This window comes from Cicer arietinum, chromosome 5, assembly GCF_000331145.2.
Source record: "Cicer arietinum cultivar CDC Frontier isolate Library 1 chromosome 5, Cicar.CDCFrontier_v2.0, whole genome shotgun sequence".
NCBI lineage: Eukaryota > Viridiplantae > Streptophyta > Magnoliopsida > Fabales > Fabaceae > Cicer > Cicer arietinum.
In genome coordinates this window covers 8,044,070-8,055,139 of record NC_021164.2, presented here as the reverse complement: position 1 = coordinate 8,055,139, position 11,070 = coordinate 8,044,070, and positions in this window count along the sequence as shown.

Here is an 11,070-nt window from a genome sequence, read left to right as displayed (position 1 = left end):
TTCTCCTAAATTTATAATTGTGTTTCGGGTTTGATTTCAAACACTAGCCATCGTTTGGTAAGAAAATACAAATTTTAGTCCATTTTTTGTCAGGTGGTACGAAAATCAACCGAAAAGTCCAGATGAAATTGAGGACCAGAAGACCCTTATAGCATTTTTCTCCTAAATTTGTAACTTTGTGTCGGGCTCGACATCATATTTCAAACACTAGCGTCGATTGAACCAAAAATACGAATTTCAGTCCATTTTTGTTGTGAAGTACAAAAATCGCCCGAGAAGTTCAAATGAGCTCGAGGACCTAAATTCTCTTTTAGAATTTTACTCCAAAATTAATAACTGTGTTTTCGGTTCCCTGTTAGATTTCAAACACTAGCCATGGTCTGGTCCAAAATTACAAATTTCTGTCCATTTTTGTCGAGTGGTACGATAATCCTTCAAGAAGTCCAAATGAAGTCAAGGTTCAGAAGATTCTTATAGAATTCTTCTCCTACATTTAGCACTGTGTTTCAGAATCCGTGTCAGATTTCAAATACTAGCCATTGTTTGGTTCGAAAATACTGTTTTCGGTCCATTTTTGTTGTTTGGTACGATTTTCAAGCCCTAGCAATCAGATTTCAAACCCTAGCCATCATCTTGTACAAAAATAAGAATTTTGGTCCATTTTTGTCGGGTGGTACGATTTTCGCCCGAAAAGTCCAGATGATATTAAGGACTGTGAGACCCTTATAGAATTCTTCTCCTAAATTTAAAATTATGTTTCGGGTTTCGAGTTTCGGATTAGATTTCAAACACTAGCCATCATCTGGTTCATAAATATGGATTTAAAAATAATAATAACATATAACAAAATTGAGTTGTAAAATAAATATGTAAATATTACTTAATTTGACAACTTTACAACTCAATTTTGTTATATGTTATTATTATTTTGGTTATTTTGTACAACTACAAAACGAAGATAATAATAACGCATAATAAACATTGTTTCGGGTTCCGCGCAAGATTTCAAAAACTAGCCATCGTGTAGTCCGAATATACAGATGTTGGTCCATTATCGTCCATGGGTACGAAAGTCGCTTGAAATGTCCAAATGAAATCGAGGACCGGGAGACCATTATAGAATTCTTGTTATAAATTTATAACTATGTCTCGGGTTCCCTGCCAGATTTCACACACTAGCCATCGTCTTGTACGAAAATACTCTGAAAAGTCTAGATCAAATCGAGGACCAGGAGACTCTTATAGCATTCTTCTCCTAAATTTATAAATGTGATTCGGGTTCTGCGTCAGATTTCAAACACAATCCATTGCTGGTTCAAAAATATGAATTTCGATCTATTTTGTCATGTGTACGAGAGCCCTTATAGCATTCTTCTCCAAAATTTGTAACTGTGCTTCGGGTTCCTCATCATATTTCAAACACTAGCCATCGTTTATTCCGAAAATACGAATTTCGGTTCATTTTAGTCAGGTGGTACGAAAATCGCCTGAAAAGTCAAGATGAAATCTATGACCGGGTGACCCTTATAGCATTCTTCTTCTAAATTTATAACTGTGTTTCAGGTTCCGCGTCAGATTTCAAACACTAGCCATAGTCTTTTTCGAAAATACGGCTTTCGGTCCATTTTAGTTGGATTGTACGAAAATCGCCCGAAAAGTCCAAATGAAATCAAGGACCAAGAGACCCTTATAGCATTCTTCTTCAAAATTTATAACTGTGTTTCGAGTTCCGCGCTAGATTTCAAACACTTGCCCAAATACAGATTTTAGTCCATTTTTGTCGAGGGGTACAAAAACGCCCGAAAAGTACAGATGAAATCCAGGACCGAGAGACCCTAATAGCATTATTCTCCTAAATTTATAACTGAGTTTCGGGTATTGCCTCAGATTTTAAAAATACGGATTTTGGTCCATTTTTTGTGGGGTGGTACGAAAATCACGCGAAAAGTCAAGATGAAATCGAGGACCGGGAGACCCTTATAGCATTCTTCTCCAAAATTTATTAATGGTTCTTAAGTTTCGCGCCAGATTTCAAACACTTGCCATCGTTTAGTCCAAAAATAAAGATTTCGGTCCTTTTTTGTCGAGCGGTAAGAAAATCGCCTGAAAAGTCCAGATGAAATCGAGGACCGAGAAACCCTTATAGCATTCTTCTCCTAAATTTATAATTGTGTTCCGAGTTCCGTGTCATATTTCAAATACTAGCAATTGTTTTGTTCAAAAATACAAATTTGGGTCCATTTTAGTCGAGTGGTACGAAAATCACCCAAAAATACCAAATGAATTGAGAACCGGGAGATCCTTATAGCATTGGTCTCCTAAATATATAACAGGGTTTCGATTTCCAGGTCAGATTTCAAACACTAGCCATCGTCTGGTTTGAAAATATAGATTTTGGTCCATTTTTGTCGAGGGGTACGAAAATCACCCGAAAATTCCAGATGAAATCCCCGACAAGTATACCTTGATAGCATTCTACTTCTAAATTTATTATTGTATTTCAGGTTCCATGTCAAATTTCAAACACTAGCCATCGTCTGGTTCGAAAATACAGATTTCAATCCATTTTAGTCTAGTGGTATAAAAATCGCACGAAAAGTCCAAATGAAATCGAGAATCGGGATACCCTTATAGAATTCTTCTCCTAAATTTACAGATGTGTTTCAGATTCCATTTAATACCACTAGTTTTGATACAAAAGTCCTGATAATATCTTCAAAGTCAGATTTCAAACACTAGTCATCGTCTTGTTCGAAAATACAGATTTATGTCCCTTTTTGCCAAGTGGTACGAAAATTCCCCGAAAAGTCTAGATGAAATCGAGGACCGGGAAACCCTTATAGCATTCTTCTCCTAAATTTATAACAGTATTTCAGGTTTCGCCTCAAATTTCAAACACTAGCTCTGTTCTGGTCCTAAAATACAGGATTCGGTCAATTTTTGCAAGTGTTACAAAATTCAATCTGAAAGTACAGATGAAATCGAGGACCGAGAGACACTTATAGCATTCTTCTCCGAAAATTTATAACTGTGTTTTGGGTTCCGCATCAAATTTCAAACACTAGCCCTCGTTTGGTCCCAAAATACAGATTGCAGTCAATTTTTGTCTACTGGAACGAAAATCGCCCGAAATGTCCAGATGAAATCGAGGACTAGGAGACTCTGATAGCATTCTTCTTCTCCTCGATTTTATCTGGACTATTCGGGAAATTTTCGTACCCCTCGACAAAAATGGACCAAAATCTGTATTTTCGGACCAAACGATAGCTAGTGTTTGAAATTTGCTGCGGAACCCGAAACAAAGTTATAAATTTTGGAGAAAAATGCTATAAGGGTTTCCATGTCCTCGATTTTCATACCACCCGACAAAAATGGACCGAAATCAATATTTTTTGAACAAACCAGGGCTAGTGTTTGAAATTTGACACAGAACCCGAAACAAAATTATAAATTTTGGAGAAGAATTCTATAAGGGTCTACAATTCCCGATTTGATCTAGACTTTTCAGGCGATTTTCATACCACCCGACAAAAGTGGACCGAAATCAATATTTCTGGACCAGACGAGGGCTAGTGTTCGAATTTTGACGCAGAACCTGAAACACATTTATAAATTTTGGAGAAGAATGCAGTAAGGGTCTCCCTGTCCTCGATTCCATCTACTCTTTTTGGGCGATTTTCATACAACTAGACTAAAATGGATTGAAATCCGTATTTTCGGACCAGACGATGGCTAGTGTTTGAAATTTAACATGGAACCCGAAATACAGTTATAAACTTAGAAGAAGAATGTTATAAGGGTCTCTCGTGTAAGTCGTGTAAGAATGTTATAAGGGTGTCATACCTAAGTCTTTGCCAATGAAAATAAATCAATCAACTAATAAGTCAATTGATGAATCTATTGGCCAATCGATTGTCTTACTCAGAACAAGAGTTTTCATTACGTAAATCGATTGGGCAATCGATTAGTTAAAGGTTTTTAGTGAAACCTGAGTTCTGGGCTTAATCCAATCAATTGGACAATCGATTGGGACATCAATTGAGCAATCGAATTTGAAAATCACATAACTAACCATTTACTGCATCAATCGATTGGTAAATCGATTGTGACAAAGTTTTTTATCAGGAATAAGCTCTGTGATCCAACAAATCGATTGGGACATCAATTGAATTAGATTTCTTAAACTACAAGTTTGTGGCAATCGATTAGGCAATCGATTGCAGTTAATCATTTATTAGAACCACTTTGAATAAATCGAGTGGCACATTGATTTTGACAAAATAGCTGAGGTTTTGTAACAAGCACAATCAATTGGCAAATCGATTAACATAAATGTCTCAGTCACTATGATCAGCACAATCGATTGGAAAATCGATTGACGTAAAAGTCTGAGTCACGGTGATCAGCACAATCGATTGACGAATCGATTGAAGCTAAATGTTTAAGTTACAGAAAGAATTCAACTCATTGCCAAATCGATTATGACTGTGATTATGAAGTCAACTGAGCAATCGATTGTTTTGATCTTGTTGTTTGAACAAAACACCTATAATCGATTACTCAATCGATTCTGATACAATCATAGTATCAGTTCTGATTTATGTATTAAAAGAATCGATTGGCAAATCGATTCATGCTTATATGTTCAAGATTCAAGAAAAACAAGACATGCGAAAGTCGATTGGGCAATCGATTAAGCTAGCTTTAAACCTTTATAAAATCGATTGAGCAATCGATTGTCCTGCTGTTTTTCTAAATATATATAAGCAGATTCAATCACTCTTAAAAATAACTTTTGGATAACACTTGAATAACTTTTTGAATAACTTTGATAAACACTCTGAGAGAAACGTTTTTACAACACAAAAATATTCATTGAAGATAAATACTTTTGTGTGAGATCCTACATTGTGATTGAGTCAAAGTTCTTGGTACTCTTTAATTCTTTGTGAAAGACAATTTTCTGTAATTGAAGTTCTAGAAATCCAGTAAGGAAACAGGTGGCTCTCTTTGTTGGTGTGAGATCATCAAGAAGAAGTTTCACGTGGATTTTGTGAGAGTTTGGTGATTAACTCCAAGGATCAGGTTGTATAGAAATAGAAGTGAGTGAGTTGGATAGATAGGCCTTGTGTGAGCTGGACAATCTGTAAAACGTTCTCAAATCATTCTATTGGAAAGGCTGAAATCTGGTTGGATTTCAGGACTGGATGTAGGCTATCAAACTGATAGCTAAACCAGTATAAATCTTGGTGCACATGTTTCTTATCCCTACTATTTATTTTGATATTGCATAAATGCGTATTCTTGAATGTTTGAATTAATGAATTTTTGTATTGATTAACATTCTTAATTAAGCATTGTTTCTGTTCTCATATATTGATAATATTTGCAACTGTGTGAATCTTTGTTCCTGAATATATTCTGCTACCGATCTTTGATAATCTGTTTAATAATTCTCATATTTTTAACTAATAGAGGCCATTATTTATAACATCTCGGTCGTTTATTTCATCTAGACGTTTTCGGCGATTTTCATACCCCTCGACAAAAAGGGACAAAAATCTATATTTTCGGACCAGATGATGGCTAGTGTTTGAAATCTGACCCGGAATTCGTAACACTGTTATATATTTAGGAGAAGTAAGCTATAAGTGTCTCCCTGACCTCGATTTCATCTGGTATTTTCGGGTGATTTTCGTACCACCCGACTAAAATGGACCGAAATTCGTATTTTTGAACAAAAGAATGGCTAGTGTTTGAAATCAGAAACGGAACTCGGAACACGGTTATAAATTTAGGAGAAGAATGCTATAAAGGTCTCTAGGTCCTCGATTTCATCTAGACTTTTCAGGCGATTTTCGGCCGAAATCTATATTTTCGCACTAGACGATGGCAAATGTTTGAAATCTGGAGCGGAACCTAAAAACCAGTAATAAATATTGGAGAAGAATGCTATCATGGTCTCCCGGTCCTCGATTTCATCTGAACTTTTTGTGTGATTTTCATACCACCCGGCAAAAAACAGACCGAAATTCGTATTTTCGAAAAAGATGATTGCTAATGTTTGAAATTGTATGGGGAACCCGAATTTATAACTAACAAGTAATAACTAAAGATGATTGCTATAAGGGTCTTCTGGTCCTCGATTTCATCTGGTCTTTTCGGGCGATTTTCGTACCACTCCAAAAAAGTGGACCGAAATTCATAGTTTCAGACCAGACGATGGCTAGTGTTTGAAATCTAACGCAGAACCCGAATTTATAACTGTGTTTCGAGTTCCGCTTTTAGTCCGAAAATACATATTTTAGTCCATTTTTGTCGAGGGGTACGAAAATCGCTTGAAAAGTCCATATGAAATCGAGGACCGAGAGACCCTTATAGCCTTCTCCTCCAAAATTTTAATTATGTTTCGGGTTTCGCGCCAGATTTCAAACACTAGCCATCGTCTTGTTCAAAAATACGGATTTCGGTCGATTTTTGTTGGTTGGTACGAAAATTGCTCGAAAAGACCACATGAAATCGAGGACCAAGTGACCCTTATAACATTCTTCTTCTAAATTTATAACTGAGTATCGGGTTCCGCCTCAGATTTCAAACACTAGCCATCGTCTAGTCCAAAAATATATATTTTTGGACTAGACGATGGCTAGTGTTTGAAATCTGACGTGGAACCTCATTCTTCTCTGAAATATATAACAGTGTTTCGGATTCCGGGTCAGATTTCAAACACTAGCCATCGTCTAGTCCAAAAATATATATTTTTGTCCATTTTTGTCAAGGGGCATGAAAATCACCCGAAAAGTCCAGAAGAAATCGACGACCGAGAGACCCTCGTAGCATTCTTGTTCTAAATTTATAACTGTATTTCTGGTTTCATGTCAAATTTGAAATACTAGCCATCGTCTGGTACGAAAATACGGATTTCAATCCATTATATTCTAGCTGTATGAAAATCGTCCGAAAAGTCCAGATGAAATCAAGGACTGGAAGACCCTTATAGCATTTTTCTCCTAAATATATAATAGTATTTCAGGTTTCGCGTCAAATTTCAAACACTAGCCCTCTTGTGGTCCGAAAATACAAATATCAGTCCTTATTTGTCGGGTGTTACGAAAATCGATCCAAGAGTCCAAATGAAATCGAGGACTGGGAAACCCTTATAGCATTCTTCTCCTTAATATATAACCGTTTTTCTAGTTCCGCGTTAGATTTCAAACACTAGACATTGTCTGGTCCGAAAATACATATTTCGGTCCATTTTAGTCGATAGGTACGAAAATCGCCTGAAATGTCCATATCAAATCCAGGACCAAGAGACTCTTATAGCGTTTTTCTCCTAAATTTGTAATTATGTTTCGGGTTCCGCGTCAAATTTCAAACACTATGCATTGTCTTGTTTGAAAATATGGATTTTCGTACCACCCGACAAATATGTACCGAAATTCGTATTTTCGGACCATACAATGGCTAGTTTTTGAAAATCTGAATCATAACCCGAAACTCAGTTATAAATTTAGAAGAAGAATGCTACAAGAATCTTCTTCTCCTCGATTTCATCTTGACTTTTCGGGAAATTTTCGTAACCCTCGACAAAAATGGACCAAAATCTGTATTTCCCGAAAAGACGAGGGCTAGTGTTTGAAATTTGACGCGGAACTTGAAACACAATTATAAATTTTGGAGAAGAATGCTATAAGGGTCTCTCGGTCGTCGATTTCATCTGGACTTTTCAGACGATTTTCGTGTCCCTTGACAAAAATGGACCAAAAACTATATTTTCGGACCATACGATGGTGAGTGTTTGAAATCTGACTCGGAATCGGAAACACTGTTTTATATTTAAGACAAGAATGTTATAAGGGTCTCCCGGTCCTCGATTTCATCTGGTATTTTTGGGTGATTTTTGTACCAATCGACTGAAATTCGTATTTTGGAACAAAATAATGGCTAGTTTTTGAAATCCGACACGGAACACAATTATAAATTTAGGAGAAGAATGCTATAAGGTTCTCTCGGTCCTCGATCTCATTTGGACTTTTCAGGCGATTTTCTTACCCCTCGACAAAACAGGACCGAAATCTATATTTTCGGGCCAGACGATGGCAAGTGTTTGAAATCTGGCACGGAACCTAAAAACCAGTAATAAATTTTGGAGAAGAATGGTATCTGGGTCTCCCGGTCTTCGGTTTCATCTGGACTTTTCGGGTGATTTTCGTACTACCTGACAAAAAATGGACCGAAATTCATATTTTTGAACAAGATGATTGCTGGTGTTTGAAATATGACGCAGAACATGAAACTCTGTTATAAATTTAGGAGAAGAATGCGATAAGGGTCTCCCGATCCTCGATTTCATATGGGCTTTTCTGGCGATTTTCGTACCACTCGACAAAAATGGACCGAAATCCGTATTTTCGAACAAGACAATTGCTAGTGTTTGAAATCTGAGGCGGAACCCAAAACACAATTATAAATTTAGGAAAAGAATGTTATAAGAGTCTCTTGGTGCTCGGTATAATCTGGTCTGTTCGGGCGATTTTCGTACCACCTGACAAAAATGGATCGAAATTCGTATTTTCAGACAAGATGATGGCTAGTGTAAGAAATCTGGCGCATAACTCGAAACACAGGAACAAATTTTGGAGAAGAATGCTATGAGGGTCTCTCGGTCCTCGATTTCATATGGAGTTTTCGGGCGATTTTCGTACCCCTCGACCAAAATGGACTAAAATCTGTATTTTCGGACCTGACATGACTAGTGTTTAAAATATAGCGCGAAACTCGAAACATATTTATAAATTTAGAAGAAGAATGCTATAAGGGTCTCTCGGTCCTCGATTTCATCTAGACTTTTTGTGCGATTTTCGTATCACCCGACTAAATTGGACCGAAATCCGTATTTTCGGACAAAACGATGGCTAATGTTTGAAATATGACGCGGAAACGGAAGCATAGTTATAAATTTTGGAGAAGAATTCTATAAGGATTTCCCTGTCATTAATTTCATCTGGACTTTTCAGGCGATTTTCGTACCATCGCCAAAAAGGACCGAAGTTCGTATTTTCGAAAAAGACTATGGCTAGTGTTTGAAATCTGACGTGGAACCTGAAACACAATTATAAATTTTTGAGAAGAATGATATAAGGGTTCGCGGTCCTAGATTTTATTTGGACCTTTCGGGTGTTTTTCGAACCACCAGACTAAAATGGAACGAAATTCATATTTTTGAACAAAATGATGGTTAATGTTTGAAATTTGGCGTGGAACCCGAGGCACAATTATAAAATTTGGAGAAGAATGCTATAAGGGTCTCCCAGTCTTCGATTTCATCTGGACTTTTCGGGTGATTTTCATACCACCTAACTAAAATGGATCAAAATTCGTATTTTCGAACATGACTATGGCTAGTGTATGAAATCAGACGCGGAAACCGAAATATAGTTATAAATTTTGAAGAAGAATGCTATAAGGGTCCCTGGGTCCTCGATTTGATCTAGACCTTTCGAGCGATTTTTGTACCATCTGGCCAAAATGGACCCAAATCCGTATTTTTGGACCAAACGATGGCTAGTGTTTGAAATCTGACACAGAACCTAAAACGCAGTTAAACTTTTTGGAGAAGAATTCTATAAGGGTCTTTCGGTCCTCGATTTCATCTAAACTTTTCGGGTGATTTTCGTACCACCTGACAAAAATGGACCGAAATCTGTAATTTTGAACAAGACAATGGATAACGTTTGAATTCTGACGCAGAACCTGAAACACAGTTTTAAATTTTGGAGAAGAATGATATAAGGGTCTCCCAGTCCTCGATTTCGTCTATACTTTTCGGTCGATTTTCGTACCACATGACTAAAATGGATCGAAATTCGTATTTTCAAACAAAACGATGGTTAGTGGTTGAAATCAGACACAGAACCTGAAACACAGTTATAAATTTTGGAGAAGAATGATATAAGGGTCCCCTGGTCCACGATTTCATTTGGACTTTTCTGGCGATTTTCATACCACTAGACTAAAATGGATTGAAATCTGTATTTTCGAACCGGATGATGGCTAGTGTTTAAAATTTGACATGGAACCCGAAATACTGTTATAAATTTAGAAGAAGAATGCTATAAAGGTCTTTCGATCTTCAATTTCATTTGGAATCCGAAACACATTCATATATTTAGGAGAAGAATGATATAAGGGTCTCCCGATCCTCGATTTCATCTAGTATTTTTTGGTGATTTTCGTACCACTCGACTTAAATGGACCGAAATTCGTATTTTTGAACAAAACAATGGCTAGTGTTTGAAATCCTACACGGAACTTGAAACACAGTTATAAATTTAGAAGAAGAATGCTGTAAGGGTCTTCTGGTCCTCGATTTTATTGGGACTTTTTGGGCAATGTTCATACCACTCGAATAAAATGGACCGTAATCTATATTTTCGAACAAAACGATGGTTAGTGTTTGGAATCTGACACGGAACCCGAAACACAGTTATAATTTTGGAGAAGAATGCTGTAAGGGTCTCTCGTACAAATGAAAAAAAAATACACCGAAATTCGTATTTTCGAACAAGCAGTGGATAGTGTTTGAAATCAGGCCCGGAACCTGAAACAAAGTTATAAATTTTGGGGAAGAATTCTATAATGATCTCGCGGTCCTCGATTTCATTTGGACTTTTCGGGCGACTTTCTTACTTCTAAACATAAATGGACCAATATCTGTATTTTCGGACCAGACGATGGCTAGTGTTAGAAATATGGCGCGGAACATGAAACATAGTTATAAATTTTAGAGAAGAATATTGTAAGGGTCACTTGGTCCTCGATTTCATCGGGATTTTTCGAACGATTTTCGTACCACCTGACTAAAATGGACCGAAATCCGTATTTTCGAACAAGACGATGGCTAGTGTTTGAAATCTAACGCGGAACTCAAAAGAAAATTATAAATTTAGAAGAAGCATGATATAACAGACTCTCGGTCCTCGATTTTATCTGGACTTTTCGGGCGATTTTCGTACCATCCAACAAAAATGGACCAAAGTTCGTAGTTTCAAACCAAATGATGGCAAG